We start from the raw sequence: 15,707 nt of genomic DNA on the forward strand, positions 1-15,707 counted from the left end.
GAAGTGTTGACTTAAATTGTTTTTTCAAGCAAGCATAAATGTCAGAATTTAGGAGAATTGTATGCTGAAAAAAGAGTAGTTTATTTTAGAAGAGGGAACTTTTTTCTAGTTTTTCTCATTTGCCTATAAGTATTTGTCACACATAATCATCTTGCCTGCTTTTATAAATGTAGGATTTCCATTTACATGGAAATGTGTACTTCATATTTTTTCCCATTAAAATGGCCAAGTGTTGAAATATTCGGTATTCTAGTTTATTCTGGTCTCCAGTCTATTTAGGCTTTTAACCGTTAGAATGTTTGCTATTGAAAAAAAAAAAAAAAGCAGGATTTTCTATTATAGTTACTGACTTATAATGTACCAGTAGGGCAGTGGAAGGGGTAATTGAAAACTCTTACTTAGGGAATGATTATTGCTAAGAGAAGTGTCCTATCGTTCCACTTACTACTTACCTCCTCCTTTGTAGTTCACTGCTTCTCACCTGACAAAGTTGACACAAAAGAAATGAATGCAAGTAAATTAAGTCAGTCAGATTCCCAACTTTTATCAGATCGAAGACCTGGAATAGAGGGCTTACATATTGTTTAGAGATAAATCTTTACATTGTGTACTGATTGACCAGTCCATCATGTTTCTGAACCTGTAGAAGTAATTAATAGTTGCTTGAACAGATAAAATTAGAATTCCTTCCATGAGTCCTGTTTGGAGGCAGGGATCCCCATGTTACTGGCTAGTGGTTGTTCCCTTCATGCATTTGTTGGCGCGGTCCCCTTGTCAGAGGTCTGGGGGCACTCATTGGCAATGACTCAGTCTCGTCCCCCTTTGTCTTGTTATAGTAGCTCCTGTGACTGGATTACACTTATGTCTTGTGGGTTGGCAGTAGGGAAGAGGACTTCCTTCCGACACTCGTGCTCAAGCAGCTGTTTCTCTTTCTCCAAAAACACCAGTTTCCTCAGCCCCCAGCTGGTTCCTCCTGCTAGAAGCCAAAATCTGCCAAAGTGACTCTAGACCACGTTCACCCTGTGACAGTACAAGTGACTACAGTGCTTCATCCTCCCCCCAGGCTTTTCTGAACATAAGCTTTCATCTACTTTGTCAAGAGCTGATGTTGTCGTCTTATTTCCCTTCCCCTATAAATAATCCATTTCTTTCCCCCCTGCACCGTACTTCTAGGACAGAGGCATGCCCCGTATCATATGCTTGCACTGAGCATTCTTTCAGTGTTTTTTACTTGCTTGACCTTTGAGTTTATTTCTTTCATCCCTCTCAGGATCTCCAAACCGAGGTCATGGAAGGTCAGAGTTAAAGACGAGGTTGACTTGAGTGTGTTTCTACAGAAAACCGAGTTCCACACTTGGTGGATATGTGCAGAAATTTTGCCCAGTCTGCAGTGACCCTCGCCATGCATTTGCTTCACTATTTTTGTTTCATGGTCTAGAGGCCCTGATGGTAGGAAGGAACTATAAATAAGAACAGTGCTGAGAGTGAGAGGATGAGCTCAGATGATCCTTAACTTTTTGGCCTTTCTGTTGGTTTAGAATTCCTCAAGGCCTATTATAGTGACTTATTTCACTTCACTTGGAATACCAGGGGTTTGGAGCTCCTTAAGTCACTTAACGGAGAGGACTCATGGTTAGGGTGTCTGTACACTTGCTGCCTGTTGAAATACCTTTTGTTATGATGCTCAAAGTAAAGAGAGGGTGAAGTGGGCACTAACTTAATGATATTTTATGGACACACTTAGTTGCCCTTAGGGAGTTCAGCACTACGGGAGTCGTAATGTAAAATTACTAAGTTCCCTACTTCTCTGTTGGACAAGTTCCGCTGTTACTTAACAGATCTTCATGGGAAATGAACTTGTGCTGTCTAAGGATGATTGAGTGCCTTGGCCCTAATGGTCAGTGTGTTGGAATTTAAATATATTGAAGAGTTAATTCTTTTAAAAAGCTAATTAATGGGGTGCCTGGGTGGCTCAGTCAGTTAATTGTGTGCCTTTGGCTCGGGTCATGATCCCAGGGACCTGAGATCAAGCCATGTGTCAGGCTCCCTGCTCGGTGGGGAATCTGCTTCTCCCTCTCCCTCTCGCCACCCTCCCCGCTTGTGCTCTTTCTTCTTCTCTCTCTGTCTCAAATAAATAAATAAAATCTTAAAAAAAAATTCTTAGTAAATATATGCTACTCTCAAAGAGATTTTGAAAACAGTCTCTTCTGAATGCTGAAGATGATATGTGGTCATGCAGGTATCTTATTCTGAGATTTCCACAATCTAAATATTGATGCTATCTCCTTCCATAAGGAATGCTCTGGGGATACCTGGATGGCTCAGCGGTTTGGTGCCTGCCTTCGGCCCAGGGCATAATCCTGGAGACCCGGGATCAGGTCCCGTGTCGGGGGCTCCCTGTGTGGAGCCTGCTTCTCTCTCTCTGCCTGTGTCTGTGTGTGTCTTTCTCTCTGTGTCTCTCATTAATAAATAAATAAAATCTTAAAAAAAAAAAAAAAGGAATGCTCTGTGTATGTGCCTGTGTGTGTACATATATATTCTAAAGTGGTAATATATTCATCATAGAGTAATCCTGCTTCATCTCTATTTGACCCCTGAAGGCATCCCAAGTGTGGAAGGGCCATGGATAGCTCCTCATAAACAGAGTCCCAGGCCGAGGCTTTTATATAGACATCCAGGGATGTCCCAGTGCCACAGCAGCCCTTGCCTGCCCACTAGAGTCATCATAGCCACCATCCAGAACATTATTCCTTATAGCTAATTCATCTTGTGCCTCTTTGCTTCCCTTCCCCCTGTGAGGGTTTAGAAGATAAATTACACTCAAGAGCTAGAGTTCATCCATAAGGTCACACCACATCTCGTAGAAAGAAAACCAGAAATTTGCACTTCCACCCTTTATCTTAATTCCTTGCCTGTGCTCAACCCTCTTAGGATCTCTCTGCACCTCGTGTGATGGTCTGGAATTCTTGTGTCAGTCGGCCAGAGAGAACTGTGGCACTTATACCTCCATCTGCATATTTCCTGGCCATATAGTAGAAATCATAAAAGAACTTAAGTGGTCAGATCTCGAACCTTTCCATTTCTTTGCTTTATAAATGAATAACAGTGATCTAAAAGTGAAAGAATGTAGCTAACCAGTGTCATTGGGGATCTTCTAAAGTAGTACGGAAACTCTGCATTCTTCAGACCAACTTGTGGCACGCCAGTACATTCCTCTCCGATGAGGTGGAGGAGTAGTGGTGGCGGGGCTGGGATTTGTAGTGCTGGGGCGGGGAGCTGCTGTTTAAAAATACATTTAATTATATTCCTTCTCTGCAGTAATATTGATACCATTTTTAGCGCATTACAAATACTGTGATTTTCATTTAAATCACGTCCATTATCTTATTGACCTAGTTTTTATTTTGTAATCAAAATGTTCTATTTCTGGATGCCTTAGCCCAGAATCTTTTATTTTTTTATTTTTTTTTTATTTAAAGGTTATGGACCTTTTGTGGAGTTTGTTTTTTTTTTTTCCTTTCTGTCGTAGCTGCGTACAGATGGGCTGCCTCTGTGTTTGCTGTATTATGGAAAATGGTGCTATATTGCTCTCTGGAAGAGTGAGGCTTTTCTCTATTTAATTTGGCAGGATGCCATGGGACCTCACATCTGGTGACGTTTTTGGTGAGTGGATGGTGAAAGAGCCAGGAAATTCTATTTCTATTCAAAATGAGAGGCAGAGGTCTGGTTCTTCCTTCCCCTTCTTTCTCTGCTCTTCTTCACTATTTCTGTTTTTAGCTCTCTCTGCTCATAGGATCACACTTATTTTAGGTCCTGCCTTTTCTCTGATTCTTCCCCTCCTCTTTTCTTCCTGCTCTTTTTCTTACCTTCTCTTTCTTGCTCTCAGCAATGTAGGCCCACTTTGTTTCTCTTCTCTGGCTGGAAGCTCACTCTGGAGAGACCCCCTGCCCCGGAGGTGCCCCTGGAAATGCTCCACGTTTCCTTTCCATATTATGTCTCCGTGTCTTTCTTGATACATGAAGGTACCTTGCTCTCTCCTCCAGACAGTGAGTAGAACCAGAGAAATGTTAGGAGTGAGAGTGACCAGACATCTTCTTTTTGTGACTGAGGAAGGAGAAGGCCAGAGAATGATTTCTCCTAAGGTTCAAGGGCAATTTAATGGCAGAGCCAAGTCAAAGACCTCGTCTCCTGTTTGAGGGTTCTCTCTTATCCCCTTTAGCCAGAAAGCCATATAGATGTGGTGCGTGGTTCCTTTTAGCACTCATTTCTCTCCATCACCATCAGCCTTCTCAAGTATCTTCCTGTGTAAATGTATTTTGGGGGAACTGAGTTTTTAATGTGTCACTTTCTCATGAAAAGAAGACTCAAAAGGTGGAGTGCAGCAACAGGAGTCCCTCCCTGAGTTGTTAGGGATTTTCTCAGGAATGGTATTTTGCTCCAGGTCATTTCTGTTGATGGATTCATTCCTAAGAACCGGTAGATGACTATGACATATAATATTCGAGCTTGAACTCTTTCCTGCCTGCCTGGAGTCTCTCTGTTAATCAGGAAACCACATTTAAAGCTGTGTCCTGAACTCTGCCCAGCATGTCAGCTTGGCCAGGAAGGATAGGGAATTCCTACTGGTAGCAGCCATTGAGGACTAAGGGAGTAACTAGAGGTCAGATAGGAGCTTAGCAAGGAAGACATTGGCAACATAGGGTACTTTTCAGCCACTGGTATTGTCTCTTTGTTTCTGAAATCCCCCTGTGGTTGAGGTTGGACAAAGTCTAGGCTCTCAGCCCCCTGGGCCAGTGACCCCACGTTTTGGAATTTTGTGATCTAACAATTTTTTTTTTTTCAATTGAAGAGGCTTAACATAGGGTTGTTAGCGTTTATCTTGAGAAGTCAGGATGTTAGAAACAGCAAGAGCAAAATTGTCATATAATGTTACAATCTTTTCAAAAAAGAAAAGTTATTCTAACACATAGGAAGAATATAATCTCAGAATAAAGGACAGCCCTCTGTAGCTTCTGGAAAAACCCCTATTGTCCAGATTGGTCCTACTTAGCCACAGGCCAGCATAAATTTTGTCCCAGAAGCAGCGATGGTCTGTGATACATGGAAACCACAGCCTTCACTCTGGGGTTGGTAAGCCCCGGCCCCTCTCTCCAGGGAGAATACAGAAGAATGCACGAAGAACACAGCACAGAGAGCAGCCCATCAGTGTCTGGCACATACATAGTTTGTGCTCAGTAAATGATGTTTGTTTTTATTCTTTCTTAGAGAAGCAAATTACACTAGATGACTATTTCAGTTTGGACTTCGAGGGACACTGCTCTTTTGGCTTGTTTTCGTTGTAGACTAGGCTCTGATCTTCAGCTTTATAGATCTTTCACGTGATTTCATCAGTTACCTTGTGGATGGTCAGGACAGACTTGTATTTTCTGAGTTCACAGGAGGCTAATCCATACGTAAAAATGTAGTTCATTGTTTTGCAAATAGAAGATACGCTTTTTCAGGGACTACACCAATAGATTGGTCTGCCTGAATCCCATGTCCTCCCCACAGTAGGGGAGGGGGAGGGCGGATGCTGTGGTGACCATCATGGTGTTCACTTTCCTTGGAAAATGTAGAATCAAAGCAATGGGAATTGATTCACTGAGTGTATTCCAGCAAGCGTATGACATAACCCATTTTATTTCACTGGCTCTGTTTTCTCTCTTTCCTTTGGATGTTCCTCTTCATTGAAAGACAGTAAAGTATAATGGTTAAAAGCAGAGGCTCTGGGGACACCTGGGTGGCTCAGCGGTTGAGTGTCTGCCTTCAGCTCAGGGCGTGATCCTGCAGTTCCGGAATCGAGTCCCACATCAGGCTCCTTGCAGGGAGCCTGCTTCTCCCTCTGCCTGTCTCTGCCTCTATCTCCGTGTTTCTCATGAATAAATAAATAAAATCTTAAAAAAAAAAAAAAAAACAACAGTAAACAAGACTAATTAAAAAAAAAAAACAAAAGGAGCAGAGACTCTGGAGTCAATGGCCAGGTGTGAGTCCAGGCATTGTCTACTAGGTGTGTGACATTAGGCAATTTATTTGACCTATTTGTGCCTTTTCTTTTTAAGATTTATTTATTTGTTTGAGAGAGTACATGCAAGTGCATGTGAACAGAGAGGAGGAAATGGAGAGGGAGAGAAAAAATCCTCAAGCAAACTCCCCGCTGAGCATGGGCCCTGACATGGGCTCGATCCCAGGACCCCAAGATTATGACTTGAGCTGAAATCAAGAGCCGGCCACCCAATTGATTGAGCCACCCAGGTGCCCCTGACCTCTTTGTACTTTAATGTTATCTTCTGTAAAATGAGGATAATTATTATAGAATTTGCCACATAGGTTTGTTTTGATAAGGAAAGGAGTTGAGATATCTAAAGTGCTTAGAGTGCTTGGCATATAATATAAATGATCAACAAATATTTATCATTTATATTATTGAGGGTGCTAGTTTTGTGGTGGACATGGAAAAATGAATAAAAATCATATGGGCAGGATTATAGATTCTTAAGGGTTAGATTCTTATCTGTAACTTCCCTTCGTATAGAATTCAGCTCTCCAATAATCTTTGGTTTCTGTTTTTACCCTTCATTGTTTCAGTAGATTTTCATATCACAGCACTCTCTCAAGACTGTTTTTCATTGATCGCATTTTGGGTTGGCTATTTTGTGTTGAGTTGGAAATTGTCAAAGGCCTTTCTTCCCAGGATGCTTGTTTGGAGAAGCTTCTGTTCTTGGTTGTGGTGGATCCTTTCCAGTGGGTCTTCCCTAGGTCACCCCTTCCTGGCTTTTCCTTCTGGAGAAGCAACCCCCCAACTCATGATGAATCAAGCACGAACTTCTCTGCTAAGAGACTAGGAGATGCTGAGCTACTTGCACAGATCTCCTCTAAAATAAGTAGCAAGGATTATAGTGAAGCTGATTCTGGGGGTAGCTTTTTATGTGCCTTCTCCCATTTTGCCAAGCCTACCGGTCAAGGGTTAGGGTTTTTTAATGTGAATTTTTTTTTTTTTTTTTTTTTTTTTTTGCCATTTCTCCATTCCCTGAAGAAACTTAACATCTGTTTTCCAGTGGAAGTCAATGACAGATTGATGAGTATTTAGGGTGCCTTTTATAGGAATGCCCACATAGTATGTGCCACATACTCTATATACACAACTAATACCTGTAGTACGACCAGTTTTCAGGTTCCTCACTAAACTTACAGTGACACATATGGGCCATTAAAATATTTTTCTATAAAATAGTGCAGGTACATTGGCCTCTGAAACAGATTAGTCCACCCACCACCTATCTGTAGTATAATGAGAAACTGAAACTGATAATTAGCTACAATTTTGCTTCGGTAAGTCACCCTCTCATGATGTTTTTGTAGAAAGACTTTTCCTCGCTGCGTCTTGCACTCCTGTCCGTGTAAATACAGCTTTCCTCTTTGACTCCTCTCTCACTTTCCAAAGCAGCTAGAATGAACTGTGTGATTGGGTTGCTGGTCTTGCTCGTTCACTGCCAGTCAAGGGTTCAGGGAGATGCCAGGTTTGGGGAGGGGAAGGGGAGAGAGGTCAGCTGGAAGCACTATTTCTAGCTTTGGAGTCAAGGTTTTTTTGCTGAGAGTGTTGCAACCTTGCCGTCAAAGTTGTGCTGGGTCCTCTGCTAGGGCATAGGCACTGTCTGGCCACTTTGGGGGTCCAGTTGCACCAGGAGGACAGTCAGTCTTGCAAAGTAAGTGACAATTTCAGGAAACTTTGTATGAGGATTGTTGAAATCAGCCAGTGCAGAGCCAGGCTCCTTTCTGCCTATCTCTTGGAGGTAAGAATGTCCTCTTTGGGTTCTACTTTGTAATTCTGTAGATCTGGATGGTCTAAAGATTGCACAGTAGGGAGATCCCACTCATCCCAGCAGAGTGGAGATTCCTTTGACAGCCAGTTCAACTTTAGGTTCCAGGACCTTGAGGTCAAGAATATTCTTCAACTGAATCACATGAAGTAGATATAAGAGGAGCTTAAAGGGAAGGTGTAATTATTTAGCTCTCCAATGAATTATAAATGTTAGCCTGGAGCCACAGAGCTCCCAGACCTCCCCATGGAAGCTCAGTGATACCCTCACGTTACAGATCTGGGCTGTAATCTCCTGCAAGGCCTCCACCAGCCTGTGTTTCAGCCTCCTTCTCAAGGCAAATGACTGCCAAATTCCATCTAGGTAGTTTCCATTCTGACATTCCCAAAAGTTTGTTTGACATCCTACTCTGGGTGGGTAGCCGTCTGGCTCTCCTATAGTCAACGCCCCACCAAAAGTCTCTTCCTCATCTAGCCATTTGTGATGACCTATCCAGGCCATTTGTGATATTTCCATAGTGGTATCCAGTTGACCTCCAAGTGAGGTTGATTCCCTTAACATTCCCCCTAAGCCACACTACCCTTTTTTCATTGTAATGTCCTTACTTTTCACTCTTGGTTTCCACTCTCACATCTTCTAAGATTACACTCATTAGAAGAGTAGTCAGATTGAGGAATTAGGTACACCCCCTGGCTGGCTACGTTTTACACTCTGTGCAGGAGGCAGAGAACGAACAAAGTTGGGGCCAGACCGGCTTAGAAGAGGATGACACTGGGCAAGTCACTTGGCTTCTTTGAGGCCCCATTTATGCACCTGTTAATTATGGCTGTCTTGTTCACAGGCTGCTTGTGAGGGCCTGATGTTATAAGTGAGGAATCAGGCAAGGAAATAAATGAAACTGGGGAACTAAGCATCCAATTTATCTCTGGCTCTTTGTATTATAAAGGGGATATTTAGGATTGCAATTCCACATTGCTATAGCTGTTTTGGGGTCCCTTACATGACCAGGAACGTGGAGGATACTAACATTTGTTTAGCACACTAGAGTCACCCAGCTACTTTGGGCTGTGCTGGGCTGCTTGAGGTTGAGGGATCAGTGTCTCAATGGGCCTGTGAGGCATTTGAGATGCATCATGGTCAGGAACTCAGTCTCACAGTTCCTGAGAAATCTGCCATCCTCCCTGGTGGTATCCATTCTTATCAGGACTATTAACAAAATTTTTTGTGCGGAGGAGTTTTTGGTGGTGGCATTTGGTTCTTTTATGGCCCTTCCTTTATCTGGACCACGAATAATCAACTGATGAATCTCTCTCCCTGTTCTCATTTTTCAGCAGATATTTCCTGGGGATGTTCTACTTGGTGCTTTAGGGAAAGATGGGTGGATGGAAGCTAGTGGTCATGAGATAGAATATAGTACCTGAAAACAAACAGACAGACAGACATAGTCACAGAGCCCAACTGTCAGAGTGCTGGCTGACTTTGGACTCTGAAAATTTCCTTTGGAAACTACCTGTGCTGCGTCACTATCTGGGACTATGCTTGAGACAACCTCAGCACCTTGTATGACACTTGGATGCTTAGTTCCCCAGTTTCATTTATTTCCTTGCCTGATTCCTCACTTATAACATCAGGCCCTCACAAGCAGCCTGTGAACAAGACAGCCATAATTAACAGGTGCATAAATGGGGCCTCAAAGAAGCCAAGTGACTTGCCCAGTGTCATCCTCTTCTAAGCCGGTCTGGCCCCAACTTTGTTCGTTCTCTGCCTCCTGCACAGAGTGTAAAACGTAACCAGCCAGGGGGTGTACCTAATTCCTCAATCTGACTACTCTTCTAATGAGTGTAATCTTAGAAGATGTGAGAGTGGAAACCAAGAGTGAAAAGTAAGGACATTACAATGAAAAAAGGGTAGTGTGGCTTAGGGGGAATACTAAGGGAATCAACCCCACTTGGCGGTCAACTGGATACCACTATGGAAATATCACAAATGGCCTGGATAGGTCATCACAAATGGCTAGATGAGGAAGAGACTTTTGGTGGGGCGTTGACTATAGGAGAGCCAGACGGCTACCCACCCAGAGTAGGATGTCAAACAAGCTTTTGGGAATGTCAGAATATGTTGTTACACATTGGGACAGTTTAGGTGGCCGAGTGTCATCACTGGGGGTGTGGTTGGGGCTGGGAAGAGGAAGTAGAGAAGTGAGCCAGGCCTACTATAGAGTTCTTTGTTAGTCTCTCTCCCCTGGTCTCAGGGTCTTGGCCAGTCTAATTTGCCAGGATTCAATGATACCTAAACTCTTTTTTGGATGGTGCCATATTGTTTTCAAATCACCTTACCTCCTTTTATCCTTGTAGGAACATTGGATGTAGATATTATTTTTATTTTCTTCGTAATTAATGGAGGGAACTAAGAGGCCTCTGAGAAACTGGATAACTTGTTCTGGAAAGTGATAGACTGCGGACATATGCCCAGGCACTCGTCACACTGGCATCTACTTCTCTCTTAGGACATTTGCCCCAGCACAAATTTTGCCACAAGTGTCTTCTATTTGCAAAGAACAGGAGAAAATTCCTTCTACTGCTGAGGAGTGTTCCTAGAGAGTTTGTGGGAGCAGGAGCCCAGGGGGGCTGTAATTCTCCAGGACAGCAGCAGCACTGCCCAGGAGGACAGCAGCTCAGCAAAGTGAGGGGACATCTTGATCTGCCAATGATGGAGAGAATATGCCATTCACTGCAATTCATTGTCCAGTTTGGCTAACTTAGACACTCAGTGTGCTCTGGATGGAATGAATGACTGGATAAAACATAAATTTAACAGGATTTTTTTTAAAAAAAGGATTTTATTTATTTATTTGAGAAAGAGAGAGAAAGGCAGAGGACAAGGTAGAAGCAGGCTCCCACTAAGCAGGGAGCCCGATGCAGGGCTCAATCCCAGGACCCCAGGATCATGACCTTAGCCAAAGGCTAAGGCTTACCTGACTGAGCCACCCGGGCACCCCAACTTAAGAGTTTTTTTTTTTTCAAAAGTTTTTTTTTTTTAAGTTAGAATCTCATGATGTCTTTTAACAGCATACCTTTTGAACCACATTTATACAGTGAACCATTTTATAAGGTGAGATACATGCATCATTTTTCACCAGTGACTTTGAATGGCTCATATCAAACTTGAAATCCAAGCATACATGTCCAGTCCTTTTAGCTACAGAATTGTTTGCCTATTAAAATATGCATTTCTGCCCTTTCACGAAGATGGCACCGAAGGTGAAGAAGGAAGCCCCTGCCCCTCCCAAAGCCGAAGCCAAAGCAAAGGCTTTGAAAGCTAAGAAAGCGGTGCTGAAAGGCGTGCACAGTCACAAAAAAAAGATCCATACGTCACCTACATTCTGGCAACCCAAGACCCTGCATCTCTGAAGGCAGCCCAAATATCCTCGAAAGAGTACCCTCAGGAGAAACAAGCTTGATCACTACGCCATCATCAAATTCCCCCTGACTACTGAGTCAGCCATGAAGAAAATAGAAGACAACAACACACTGGTGTTCATTGTGGATGTCAAGGCCAATAAGCACAAGATCAAACAGGCTGTGAAGAAGCTCTATGACACTGATGTGGCCAAGATCACTACCTTGATCAGGCCTGATGGAGAGAAGAAAGCATATGTTCAACTGGCTCCTGAATATGATGCTTTGGATGTTGCCGACAAAATTGGGATCATCTAAACTGATGATCCCAGGCTATAAATCTAAATATAAAATTTTTCACCATAAAATAAATAAATAAAATATGCATTTCTATGGGCAGACATTGAAAGCCCAAGTAAAGCCAACTAATAATACACTATTTATAATCTCTTCTTTGTCCTCTGAAGGGTCTTTTCCCTCTTGGACTTGATCAGCAAGCCCTTATCTCCTGAATGGTGGGAACATGAAAAAGCAAGAGGCACAACCAACTCTGAGTCAAACACCAGGATTCTAGACCCCAGGCTAATCACTTTTTTTTTTTTTCTGAGCCTCAGTTTCTTCATCTGTCAAGCTTGTAATCATACCACACAAGGGTAGCATTTAGAAGTGCTTTATAGATAGTGAAGTGTAATTCTCTTCTGGTCTGTATGCATTTTTATACCCAGGACAAGGACCTACATTTACTTCTCTTATGAGACTAAACTAATATAGAATAAAAATTTTTCATAACTATACTTCAGATACATAAAATAGAGTCTAGAGATTTCTTTGTTGTCATTTTATTCCTGATGAGTTCAAAGCCTTGCCCCTGGTGTATCTATTCATATTTTAAGTCTGTAATTGGCTAGTCAGTGGTTAGGACAAAGCGCTGATTAGTAGATAAAAGCGGACCACTGACGTAGAACCTTGGGGAATCTAGCCCAGAGTTTCCTATTCTGTGAAGATAGCTTCTACTCAAATCAAGGCCAGCATTTGGATTATCTATTCACTAACCTCAATCCTTAGTGAATCTATTAGTGTAGGCTTGTCTTTGTAAGAATGGCAGCTGCTGATCTCAATGCCTACTACTTTTCCCAGATAGTGAAAAAAGCACTGCATTCAATCATTTACTCTTGTTAGCTAGCCTGCTAGCTAGCTAACAGGCTAGCTAGTGAATCTATTAGTGAATCTATTAGTGTAGGTCATAGATTCATTCCTGGTGCATGCAAATTAGCATCATACTATTCCACGGCCACAGGTCGTTCCCAAAGATTCTACCAACTGTTTTCACATGTCTGCTATTGGTTGGGGAAAAGTTGGTGGGAGAGTGTATGGTGCATGCAAAGCTGTCCCCACTAATGGAAAAATTATATTTAGATGGTGTGAGGCATCTTTGTTCTGTCTGAGGACAGACCTTACATTGGCAACTGGGTGCCCAATGCTATTCATCTTCTCAGAGAGCAGAATTACTGGGAGTGCAGGCTAGCTAACAAGAGTAAATGATTGAATGCAGTGCTTTTCTCACTATCTGGGAAAAGTAGTAGGCATTGAGATCAGCAGCTGCCATTCTTACAAAGACAAGCCAAGAGCAAGGGATTGGGTGTTTGAGAAGGTCGTCAGGTAGAAGTGGCTCTCAGGCACAGCAACACTCAGGGGCTTTTGCCACAGCCACATGTGGTGGTTCTTGCCCTGAGGTTCTTTCAACATGCCAGGGACCAGTGCTTTCATCACCAAGATGTAGATACAAAAACCAAGCATAGTGAAGTTAGGTGATTTCTCCAGCTCAAAAAGAGCATGGAAATTGAAATAACACCTGTAGATACTTTGCTCCATTTAGTTAGAGACTTGACGGGGTAAAGATGGAGGAGTGGAGATCCATTGTAGCTGAGATAGAAGCTTAGCTCTTTCTCGTGCTTCTCACAAAAGGGTGCATGGTTATTGAACGTGTGGATGGAGACCCCTACAAGATGGGACACTTATTGATGGCCTACGTCATCACCAGGCAAGGTCCTCAAAGTCACTCTTCAGCTACCTCCACGCTGACGTGTGGAGCTGCTGACGGCCTTGTTGGTCTCCACACTCCACGCGACCCCTGAGAGGTCTTGACACCAAAGGGGATGCCCTGGGAAGGGCTGCCAGAATTTCCTGTACTGCTGGGGCAGTAATCCAAAGGTCAAAGACTCTGCAAATGGACTGCCTTTGTTGCTCAGTGGAGGGCCCAGGCCACAGGGGTCCGAGTTAATTGATCACACTGAGGAAACTACTCCATTGAAGTTGGATGTAGCAGGATGAAGAAGTGGATGAACTGATAAAGAATGGGTTTAACTGAAGAAGTCAGCTGCCCTTGAATCCTTTGTGGAAGTAGAACGTAAATAATCAATCATAAATAAATAAAATGCAGGACCTAAAGAAAGGCCCTTTAAATACACCATCCCTCACAGCTGCAAGTGTTGCAAAGTAGCAACGAAGCAGAATTGGCCAGTATGGATGATTATGGGCTGGCACTCCTTGACACTGAGACTGGATCCAGCTTCAGATCCTTTTCATCCACAATATGTTTATCCAAACCCTGTATAGCAGCAATGATGAGTAAAATGATGGCCTGTAGTCCAAAGTAATGAACCAAGACAACTAAGACGATTTCTCAATCCAGCTGGAATTTTAGGGATTAAAGATTTCAGTCAAACTATTTTAAGATACAGTGTGAACCTCCACACCTCATGAAGCACCATCAGATAAATGTTCACACACACACAAACACACACGCCGTAGACATGTCTATATACTCTTATAGACATCTGCACATATATATATATATATATATATATAACTGAAAGGCAGAATAGATGTAATTAAAAGGCAGAATATATATAATATAAAAATATACTTTATATATAATGTAAATGTAAAATAATATAAATTTATTATGTGATAAAGATTTTATATAATGTTATATATGGATCTAAATATAAAATATAGCTTTATATATGGTTTTTTAATATTTAATTTATTTATTCATGAGAGACACAGGGAGGGAGAGAGAGAGAGAGAGAGGGAGAGAGAGAGAGAGAGGCAGAGACACGGGCAGAGGGAGAAGCAGGTTCCATGCAGGAAGCCTGACATGGGACTCGATCCTGGGTCTCCAGGATCATGCCCTGGGCTGAAGGCAGCTTTAAACCGCTGAGCCACCCGGGCTGCCCAATATGTACATATGTTTCTTTTAAATATTTTATTTATTTATTCATGACAGACACAGAGAGAGAGAGGGCGGGGGGGACACAGGCAGAGGGAGAAGCAGGCTCCGTGCAGGAAGCCCGACGTGGGACCTGATCCCAGGTCTCCAGGATCAGGCCCTGGGTCGAAGGTGGCGCTAAACTGCTGGGCCACTGGGGCTGCCCCTATATATGTTTTTTTTTTTTAAAGAGAGGTTTTTATCTTAAGATTTTATTTATTTATTTGCCAGAGTATAAGCCAGGGGAGTAGCAGGCAGAGGGAGAGGGAGAGGGAGAGGGAGAAGCAGGCTCCCAATGAGCAGAGAGCCCGATGTGGGGCTCCATCGCAGGACCCGAGAATCATGACCTGAGCTGAAGGCAGGTTCTTAACCAACTGAGCCACCCAGGCACCCCTATAATATATGTTTTAAAGTAATATACAAAAAAAAGTATATATACTTTTATATCATTTACTTATATACATACTTTTTTTTTTTTTAAAGATTTTATTTATTTATTCATGACCGGCACAGAGAGAGAGTCAGAGACACGGGCAGAGGGAGAAGCAGGCTCCATGCAGGGAGCCTGATGTGGGACTCGACTCCGGGTCTCCAGGATCACACCCTGGGCTGAAGGCGGTGCCAAACCGCTGGGCCACCGGGCTGCCCTACTTCTACATACTTATGTAGTATATATTTATATAACATATATTCTACCTCTTAGTTTTTCTCTGGCCCAAAGCATGACTGCTTTTTATTTTTGTTCTGTTTACAGCAGTGTTATTGCATGTTATGAGGAAGTTTATCCAATAGCATGTAAGATAAAAATTGAGCAGAGTGACCCTTCAAGCCTTAGAAAGGCATCAGGTTAGAGACCATCCTACAGTTTCTCCCTAGGGCTGACCTGGTCAGTTTTTTCCCCTCCAGCATGGGACTAGATCATTAGCTGTTTCTTTGGTTGAGCCTCAGCTGAGAGTCAGAGAAGCTCAGTGGGTCTGCCTCCAGCCAGGCTGTGCCCCCAGCCGCCGGGCAGGCACTCCAGATGCCGGGTGAGGCAGCTGCTCTCTGAGGGCCCCTCCCACTTCCCCATCAAGGCAATTGGAAGACAACTGAGACTTGTTTGTTCCCAAACCTGTTTACGCCAGTTGTACTTTTTCCATTTAAGACATGTAACGAAATGTTATGTGAACACATGATATATGA

At 42.9% G+C, this 15,707-nt stretch overlaps 1 protein-coding gene and 1 pseudogene across 2 annotated transcripts in view; both read left to right on the forward strand.

Moving 5' to 3' along the window:
• SAMD4A (sterile alpha motif domain containing 4A) overlaps nt 1–15,707 on the forward strand; it is a 215,390-nt gene that overhangs the window by 74,929 nt on the left and 124,754 nt on the right. The window lies entirely within an intron of this gene.
• LOC144320094 (large ribosomal subunit protein uL23 pseudogene) lies at nt 10,981–11,587 on the forward strand (annotated as a pseudogene).

This window comes from Canis aureus, chromosome 9, assembly GCF_053574225.1.
Source record: "Canis aureus isolate CA01 chromosome 9, VMU_Caureus_v.1.0, whole genome shotgun sequence".
NCBI lineage: Eukaryota > Metazoa > Chordata > Mammalia > Carnivora > Canidae > Canis > Canis aureus.